This window comes from Cyprinus carpio, unplaced genomic scaffold (genome assembly GCF_018340385.1).
Source record: "Cyprinus carpio isolate SPL01 unplaced genomic scaffold, ASM1834038v1 S000006746, whole genome shotgun sequence".
NCBI lineage: Eukaryota > Metazoa > Chordata > Actinopteri > Cypriniformes > Cyprinidae > Cyprinus > Cyprinus carpio.
In genome coordinates this window covers 4,085,009-4,094,823 of record NW_024879345.1, presented here as the reverse complement: position 1 = coordinate 4,094,823, position 9,815 = coordinate 4,085,009, and the positions used below count along the sequence as shown (strand labels likewise).

Here is a 9,815-nt window from a genome sequence, read left to right as displayed (position 1 = left end):
CGAGCAGACTATGGTGTATGTTGCTGAGGTCACCTGCTGATGTAGTTGCCAGTGTGCAGACACAGAATACACTGGAAAGTAATGTGCGCATTTATAAGGGCTGTTCAAGTATTGTTTACAATGTTTACATAATGGCTTAAATAAAAAAGGCGCAAAAACAGAAACATTGGCAACTACATCAGCAGGTGACGTCAGCATATGCCGTAGTCTGCTCGTGAACACGCAATGAATTACTTTGAGAACAACTTGTTGAAAAAAATTGTTTTTTTTTTTTCTCTGTGCACAAAAGTGTTTTCGTCACTTCATAATATTATTATTGAATGACTGATGGCATACGGACCTTTTTGGAGATGTCTTATTCTTTTCTGGGAAAAAGAATCGTGAAACTAACGCAAGTCAGTGGGACAGACAGAAGCCTCCTGGTTTTCATTAAAAATATCTGAAAATGTGATCTGGAGACAATCAGATCACTTTGTGTTTTAGAACGACACAAGGTTAAGTGATTTATAATAAAATTATCATTTTGGGGTGAACGAACCCTTTAAGTAATAAAAACATTTCATGTGTTTCTAACAAAATTTAGGATAATAAACAAACAATACAAAATCATTTAAATTAGCCTTTTTAACAAAGAAAAACCTGACATAATTACCTGCTCCTGGAGAAAAAGTGCAGGCCACCTCTGCTGCACGTCTACAACCATTGGTTGATCTTCTACCACTTCTTTTCTCCTCAGGGAAAAAGTTAATTCCATTTTTTCACTTATGACCACCATGCTGCTTCTTGCCTTTTTGGTTTCATCGATCAATAAACGTCTTTGTTCTTCAAGTGAAGCATCAGTGTGGTTGCATGGATGTTCTGGGACAAAATTTCACTTCTCCACGCTTTGCTTTTTTCATGGTGAAACCATGTCCATGTTCAACATCCTTACGCCTTCTTGTTCACACTAACTTCATTGCAGCCTGCTGCTCTCAATTTTGAACGGTAATTGTTTAGCTTGTTCTTTAGGCTGATCAACCATCCTTCATAGCCCTTACCTTTGCCAGGCTCCTTAAGGCATGGATACTTGGAAATCAGTGCAGATGCAATGGAACTCAATTTCTTGATTGTTGGGATATGCCTTTATGTCAAAAACAGCCTGAACTATTTTATCAAGAATCTCCATCTTTATGTCTCTGGTCACATCAATGCCTGTCTGTGTTTCTGCATATGTCTCATTGCCTCGTCGTAGTTTTAAGCTCGACATCAAATGACAGGGGTGGGATGGGGAATGGCAGTGGCCATTCTGAGGTTGTGCGCAAATACCTTTGTACAGAGGCTGTGGAGCTGGTCAAGGATCCATCAGAGTCATCAACACTAGCAGTATCAAGAGATGACACAGAAAGGCTGGTTTCAGACAATGATGAATTGCACCACTGAATATGCAAGACTGCTTTGTCACTGGGCAGTTCCGAGATGTCAGTCAGGCTGCAAAGGGCATTCCCAAAATCAGGGTCTTCAAACTGCAAGACAAACTGTCCTTGTAACTGCAGTTTCTCCTTCAGAATACTAATAAGGGACTCCACAGACTGTGGCACTTCAAAAAGCTGAAGTCGCCGGGCATCAGTTGACGAAATGACAACTCGCAGTAGTAAAGCCTGTAAACCGAGAGGTAGACAGAGAAAGTTAAGTAAAAAAAAAAAAAACACCAGTATTTTTTCCAAAAAAAAAAAAAAAAAAAACTAACTTTACACATACCATCAGGCAAGTTTAATGGTGCAGGTATGTCCTCAGGGTCACAAGGACTCGGTCTCTAAGCCTGTATGGAATCAATGGGTGATAATCATTTAAGTCATCAAGATCAAGGACAACCATGTCAGCATAGTTGCTTTCCACAAGTTCATAAGATCTCAAGTGTTCAATATACCAGGCAGAAAGTCTTTTAGATACAATGGAGACTTTGTCAGGACAGAGCAACATGTGCTCTATCTTGAAGAACTCAGGCTGTCCATTGGATTGTCCAGCAGATATAATCATGTCCTTAGCATATTGAGTTCCATACAGACAAACATTTTTGGACAGTGACACAGTGTACACATGAGGAAACTTTCTTTGTATAGCACATTTCAGTTTTGCATCTAACAGTGATATTTTAACCACATCCACTTTTTCAACATATAACTCGGATTTCAAAAGGCTTTGAGCATTCAAATGATAGGCGATCATTTGCTGATGTTTAACAGAAAGAGTAAGCAGCAAATTTTTCACATTGTGAATATCACGTGCTACATTCTTAAAGAATGAGTGCTTGGACTCATATCGCATAGTCCACACGTTCACCAAAGGTCCAAAGCATTTTGTCAGTTGGGGGTAGTGGTCAATGAAGTGGTGCTTCGGCTTTAATTTGAAGTCTGGAAACGTGGAAGTCAGAAGCAAGCGGTGATCTGCCAATTTACATGACAAGTAACACAGAGTTTCTTCAGAGAGACTGTGTGATAGGACAATTTCTACAATTTCTTTTAGGTCCATTAATATTTCCCATGATGGCTCGTGTTCTGGGACGCAATCCCAAATCATTAAAGGAAGTAAGCGCAACAAACACCAATTTTCATGACCATTACCCCCAATTGATCCTTTAACTAGGCCTGATTTTAGAATTGCCTTTGGTTTGTTGACCTTTGTCAGGTACTTGTAAGGGAATGTTTTGATTGAGTGATTTAATCCTTCAAGAGTAATGTAACCTTTTTGAGATCAATCTCTGAGACACAAAGATAATTCCACAGGTATGACCCCTTCAAAAAAATCATGTAAAATGTCTGGGGGGAAACCAGTGACTGGATGAAAGTTTCTCAAGTGTTTGCTTAATGAACACTCACTCTTTACACCATTAACACTCTGCAGGGTGTCACTCTGCTTAAGCTGTTCCACAAATAAATTGTGCTCTTCAACAGTCCTCAGAGGGAAATCACTAGCCTTAACAGTTGCTATTTGATCACGACTTATCAAACAGAACCGACAGAACTTATCAACATTAAAGTTTTCCTGGTAGCCTGCAAGACTGTGGGCTCCGAGATTATCTGCACATACACAGAAAACAGTTGGCTTCACATAATGCCCCAAAGTCTCCACAAACACACCATTTTGCTCCAAAGCTTTCAAATCTTTTATCAAAGGTTCCAATAATTTGTCATAGCCAAATTTTTTAACATCAACACTCCTTCCTAAAACAGCTAACTGAATTGATGTTAAAGTAGATCTCCACTTTGCAGGTAAATTTAAGATCATCCAGTAGACAACAGTAATTTTATGAATTTTTCTGGATGTGCCTAATGGGTTGCAAACTTCAAACTCATCTATATAAAAGGCCAAACTCAGAACAACCTCTTCTTCTGCAACAAACACATTCTCCCTGTAGTACTTCCCATCTTGAAACGAATTGTACTGTCCAGCTAAATGTTCGTTTGTAAATTCAACTTTATCCAAAAAACATGGTAAACTTAGCAGAGTTTCAAGTACCTGAATGACTGGCACATAAACAAAGGATGCTTTCTGGGTATGTTCATAAAGATATTCTGTAGGTTCTATTAAAGGAAAGTGTTGTTTGAAATACAGAGATCTTTCTGTAGTCAGTAACAAAATACCCTTTGCAGATATTGCTGTTAAAAGTGGATTTGTCAAACACACTGAATCTGCAATTTCTTTGACAATGTTACTTTCAACATTAACGTTGTGCTTGGTGAGAATTGATTCTACACTATGAAGGGCCTGAGATTTGGAGAACAACAAAATACTTTTAAGTTCCTCAATTATTTTCTGAGTAGCATCTTTTGAAACATGGAACACAGTCTGCATACACAAAAAAAGAGATGCAATTTTTTGTTCAAGTGTTTGACTATTTACATTTTCATCAAACTGTATTCTATCATCATCTCCAATTTCGACTTCTGAAGAGATCTGTGAGATAGATGGCACTTCATTATCAATCCTCTCGAAGACCGTTTGTATTGCAGTTCTAAAGTCTTTTAGTGTATGCTTTCTGTGTATTCTGCTTCTATGACAGCTGAACGTTGGCCGATTGTTTGTTTTAAATCCACATCCTTTAAAGGGACAATTAATTGTTTCTTTTCGTTTAAGATGATTTCCAAGGTGAATGAAGAAACGTTTCTCACTGCAAATCTCTTGGAATTCACACAGTTCACAAATTATTGTTGAAAGTTCTTGACTGACTCTGTGACGGTTTTGGTGTGATGTAGATAGGTGGGATTTTAAAGCACCTGCTGTCCTGAAGACACAAACACACCCCGTATGAATACAAGGCCAGCTGGAAATGCTTGGGTGATGCAGCCGATAGTGCTTTAGAAGGACCTCTTCACTCGAACTGCTGAATTTGCAGTTTTTACACTGCATTAAGTATTTTTATAATCCTGGAAAATAGAAAAATGAATGAGTTACAACCTTATTTCAAAACATATTTGAAAATCAATTTGAAAATGATTTGCAATATGAAAATGTATTGCACTTAAAATAGTAATATTCTTCAGCATTTTAACTAATGTCAAACATGATAATGATCTTGTTCCAATTTATATATTTTATACATTTTATTATTTCGATTTCATTATACCTTTTATTTGATGCAGAAAATAATTTGCGCTAATTCATGCTTGACCAGCCTTGCATGAGGAATAATAATGTATTATGCCACTTTTAATAAATGTGATGTTCTTTATTGTCCTACATTCACTATATGAAACCAAAATGGGTTAAGGTTTACTGCTTAAGACATAGTAGTCATTTGGTGACAACTAATTACAAAAGTGCTAACTAAAATAGTGTGCATTGATACACACAGACAAAATATATTATCAAATGAGTACTTTAAGTCAATGTCAGTACATTTTATAAACTGATATTTTAGCAAGTACAGCAAATAACACTGTAGTCTGTACACCTTGAGCTGAAACAGCATGCTTCGAGAAATCGATGTACAAAAAATTACAAAATAGTTGTAACTAATGTAAATAATTCGTTGCTAAATAATTTTTATTTGCCGTCTCATTGGCTGAAATATTTGCATATTTTAAATCTGCAGTGACCAAAGTGGCAGTTAGTAATGAGCCACGGAGGTACATACCATAAAAAAAAAGTAACGAAAAAAAAATAGTTTAGGAGTTTTAAGTCACGTGCTGGACGCACAGCGTCTCCTGACTTCTTTCAGCGTGATGGGTGCGGCAGGCGTAACAGTTAGTCTCATCTATTGAAAAAGTCAAAAAAGCGGAAGATGCCTTCGGACGAATGGTCGCTTCGGTGGGACACACAAGAACAGCAAAGCCTAACGTGATAGTCTGATATTTGGACATGTTGACTTTTTGCACTGCAATGCAAGTTTTTCTCAAATAATGTAAATAGTGTTCTGCTCATTTCCAACAGACTTTCGAATTCCGTCAGTTCAGGCATAGCTGTTTTGTTCGTGTGACGCTTATACATCTTTTGACACATTTACGTTATAAGGACTACATGAATATAACAAATCCCCGAAAATCTATGGTGTGCAAAGCCATTTTTTTGGTGCCGCCTGCAGTACAATGTGCCTGCGAAGTGTTTACGGTGTGACACTGATGTAACGGTGCCCTCTAATGACATTTCAATGAAAGCGTTTCCTGCTCCATTAAGAGAAAATTCTGGTAGAAAGGGAAAATTGGGACTGATGATGTCAGTTAATGGCCAAAACTTACTTGAAAGGTAACTTATTCTAACAACATAATTTTGTAACAGCAATGTATAAATCCAATGTAAGGAAACTTCGTATTGTAAATTTTACTTAAGAATGTATTAATTGATGACAACAAGAAAACCGAACGCTGTCATTACTAGCTGCCATTGTTAATATGTTTCACAGGAGCTTTTACAATTTTCACAGCATAACTATAAGGCCATCCCAGGTAAAAATATTCTTGTTTTGCCATAACTGACCGACCCAATTTAATTGCAACTTACTTCTGTTTTATTTCTTATTCTTCGTGATAATTTTTGAAGATCCGAACCGAGCTTTGCCGGGATTGTTAATTGCGTTAGGAGCCACAGACTGCCGTGGTTTTTACATCTTCAAATCTCCTAATACAATTGCAATAAAATGTGTCAGACATTGCAATTGAGAGATTTTCGGACAAAGCTCTCACACCACAGTAATAAAACACAACTCCAGTTTTTTTGATGACGGACATGACAATGCAAAGCAAAGAGGAATCTCTAAGACCGTCAATGTTGCAATGATCAAGACTTTGTCAATAATTTACTTGGGGAAAAAAGGGCAAAACTAAAATATAAGTACATAAACGATTTTGGATAATCGTAAAAATAATCGACCGCGATTATCAAATAATCGTTAGTTGCACCTACTGTAACTTGAAAATCTCTGCTAATAGTAAAAAAGAACATGCTGTGTAAATCCAGTATGGCCGTAAAATGGGCAGGATCAAAATGCAACAACGGTTTTGGGAATATTTATAGGTTTCAGCCAGATTTTATAGTTTAGTGCTGTTGTTAAAACATACCATAAAAAAAAAAAACACTCTTTTCGGAGTTTAAGTACGACTGGACGAACATACGATACTAAAAAAAACTAAACAGTTAAAAATAACTTTTCGTACAGCTATAATCTGCCTTCAAATGGCAGCTACGGTCACACACTAACAACTAATAGTCGGATACTTTTTATCTACTTTATTAGCACAAGGCCCTTTCGCTTTAAAGAGTCGGCGCTGGGTTTGTGACTTCCGTGTTTCGCCGGATTTGGCTAAACATAATATGCATACAGCGCTGCGCAGACTTGAACGGCGTATGACGTCAAAGTACAGCGAGAGCACAAAGCAGACTGTTCTAGAATCAATATTGATGTACAGCGTACATCTGTGTCTCGACTACCACTAACGGTAACTGGCCACAGACTGGATAACATTATTATAAAAATCCGGTTTAACATTATGAAAAAAAAATCTTTACATTTGTTAATACTAAGTGCAACCACCTTAAACATCACAATAGCGCCACATTGAGACTTAACCTGGACTAACATAGCCTAACAAAAAGCCTTCAATATTAACTTTGGACATTTTTTTGCTGAAACCATATTTTTAATTACGTACGCTAATATAACAGCGTAAGTTAACGTTAATATATAATTTGCTTCAAGGTCCTGATTGGATTGCTTTATTGATTCCGAATACTGGTTCATATTCAATTGCAACATATTTAACGTTACATCTCATTTTAAATTTCAAAGATAAATATTAGTATATGCCAACATTATAACTTAGCCTATCATTTTTAAGATGAAAAATGATAAATACCTGCCACAATAAGTCTTTATGAAAACTATGCACCCACTGCGCAAACATATTTGCATCACTGACAGACGTTGTTTGTAAAAAAAAAAAAAAAAAAAAAACAAAAGAAGAAGAAAAACAACTCATGTCCACTTTTCATTTCAAGTGCCTACAATTAATTAACGTTAATTACTCACCTGAAACCTGTTTCTCCCCCGCTCCAAGTCCAAAATGGCAGCAAAAAAACGTGGCGATGCTGATAATGAGAAGGGAAACCCCCGTAGATGCATGCGCGCGCAATTCAATTAAAAAATGTTTGTTCATTCAACTTGGTATAATGCTGTTGCTATAAATTTAGCAAAATATTGTTGGACCTAACATGCATTTTTACATAGACTCACAATATTCACAATTCATATTATCTCTTTATTAATTAAAACCATGACATGTACACTTAAAAATAACTGTTTTTTTAAGCCCTGAACAAAGGTTGGTTACCGTTTTCCCGTTTTTACAAGTGATGGTCCGGGTCTTGTCTCCCGGGGAGATCCCCCTTCCATGACCCATTCCTTGCAGTGTTTCCTTTGCTGAGGGAAGACGGGTTCTTTTGTCCCCACGGATTTTTTTACAATACTGGCCCCCCCCGGCTCCATTGTTTGCCCCCTACAATGTAGTTTTTCAGTCCCTCCTGGTACCCTCGCAGAAAAACCACCCCAAGCATAAATTTTTCCACCTCCCGTGCTTTTGACTGTAGAGAGGTTTGGGGTTTTCTTTTGGGGTTTCCCAATAATCCAATTTTTTCTGTCCCTCCCTCCCCCAAACACAGCCAAGATTATTTAATGCCAACGAGCTCGCAATTTTGGTCTCCACTCCTGAACCCCCGCCACTTTCTTCCCAAGCCTTCACTTTTTAGATGTTTCGTTGGCCAAACTTCTTAAACAAGCCCTGCTAAACTGGGTGCCCTTCTTGGCGCGTGGGAACCTGCGGGCCCGCTGCACAGGATTTCCCAGTCCATTGGTGGACCGTAGTGGTGGTTTACCAAATGTTTTTTTTGACCCTTTGGTGACTGGGGGGGTCCCAAATGCCTTAAGAGATCAATTTAACCAAGCTCCTCCCCCCGAATTGTGTTTGTCCTGAAGCTTTTGATTTCAATCCACCTTTCCTCATGATCCATCCTACCCTTGAGACCATAGTCTTCACAAGCATCCCAGAAAATATAGGCCAAATTTGAAAAATGGTTATTTTTTAAATTGATCTATCCCTTTCCGAATAATCACTCCTCTTCTAAATATGAATTCAAGTAAATGTGCAACCAATGTCAGGAAAAAGACAAAGCCATCAAATATGAACTAAAAGTGCCATCATCTTCAGTGTTTCAGACAGACTCCACTGATTGAACTAAGTGTCATACCCCACAATCTGTGTGCCGAGTGCTCTGACACGTCACAGACAGACGTGAGCCGTGTGAAAGAGCCGTGTTCTGCTCATGGTTCCAGTCAGCCGGGCAGTGGCACATGTGAAGATATTGTGCTGCAGGCTTCCTGTGGCCTGCATTTAAAGACACGCGTGGTTCTCAGAGCGCAGCAGCTTCAGGAAGTCAGTCTGTAGAGACGAGAAGCTGCCGACAGAAGTGAAAATGTGATGCTCAAGTGATCGAGCCCTTGAGTAAAAACAAGCTAGAGAGGAGAAGAAAGAATTCTGAATAATACTGTATAGATGTTACGAACCTTCAACCAGTTACTCTTACAACTTTGGCTTAAAATATCAGAATTGCGGCGGGTTTACCAAAATAGTAACACTATTTCGGTGATATGTTTAAAAACATAACTAAAATAAATACATTGAGATCTCCACTTTTAGACATTCTAAGACTACAGTAACTTTTGCAACCTGCATGTCACATAGCTGTCATTCAGAGCATTAGTAGATTTAATAGTTAATAGAATATCTAAAGTGCACTATTTAAAATAGAGTGATATACAATAAAAATGCAGGTAAATGCAAGTGTCGTTGCTATAGGAACTAAGTGCATCAGACAGAGAATCAATGTGAAAATGTGTGTTGCTATTTATTGCATTTTAAATATAGACAAAGCTTAAGAGAAATATACTGTATACTGAGGCAGAGTATGTCCATTTCCACGTGAAGACATTTAAAGCATGTCCGATCTTGCTAATAATTGGTTCTCGTGAGATTAGCAGTGCTCATAGAGTATCAGCGTGTCAGTGTTTAATGTTTTAATATGTATACTGAAGTATTAAAAAGAAGCTTGGGGTGCGTGTTTTACATCGAAGCGAGACGAGTTTGTGATTTCACCAAAAAAACTGCGCCATCCTTATCGTTCATCTAACAACCTGAGAAAAATAGATTCTGGAGTTTGGGACCACAAACACAAACACAAACAACACACAGCACACACAGTTCCTACTTGGCCGGTGGACCACAGAGTTGCTCCGAGCAGTGCCGTATGTTTTTAGCAGATATTGGGACATCTTCTGTCGGTTTGGTCAG

General features: G+C 37.9%; 1 long non-coding RNA gene across 1 annotated transcript; it reads right to left on the bottom strand.

The window, feature by feature from the left end:
• Positions 1-1,242: 1,242 nt before the first annotated feature.
• On the bottom strand, positions 1,243-7,514 carry LOC109071878. Its single transcript, XR_006159799.1, has 4 exons — positions 7,329-7,514; positions 4,254-4,403; positions 1,738-1,798; positions 1,243-1,637 (listed from the first exon to the last, which is right to left on the bottom strand). It is a non-coding gene; the product is annotated as an uncharacterized LOC109071878 (long non-coding RNA).
• Positions 7,515-9,815: the final 2,301 nt, after the last annotated feature.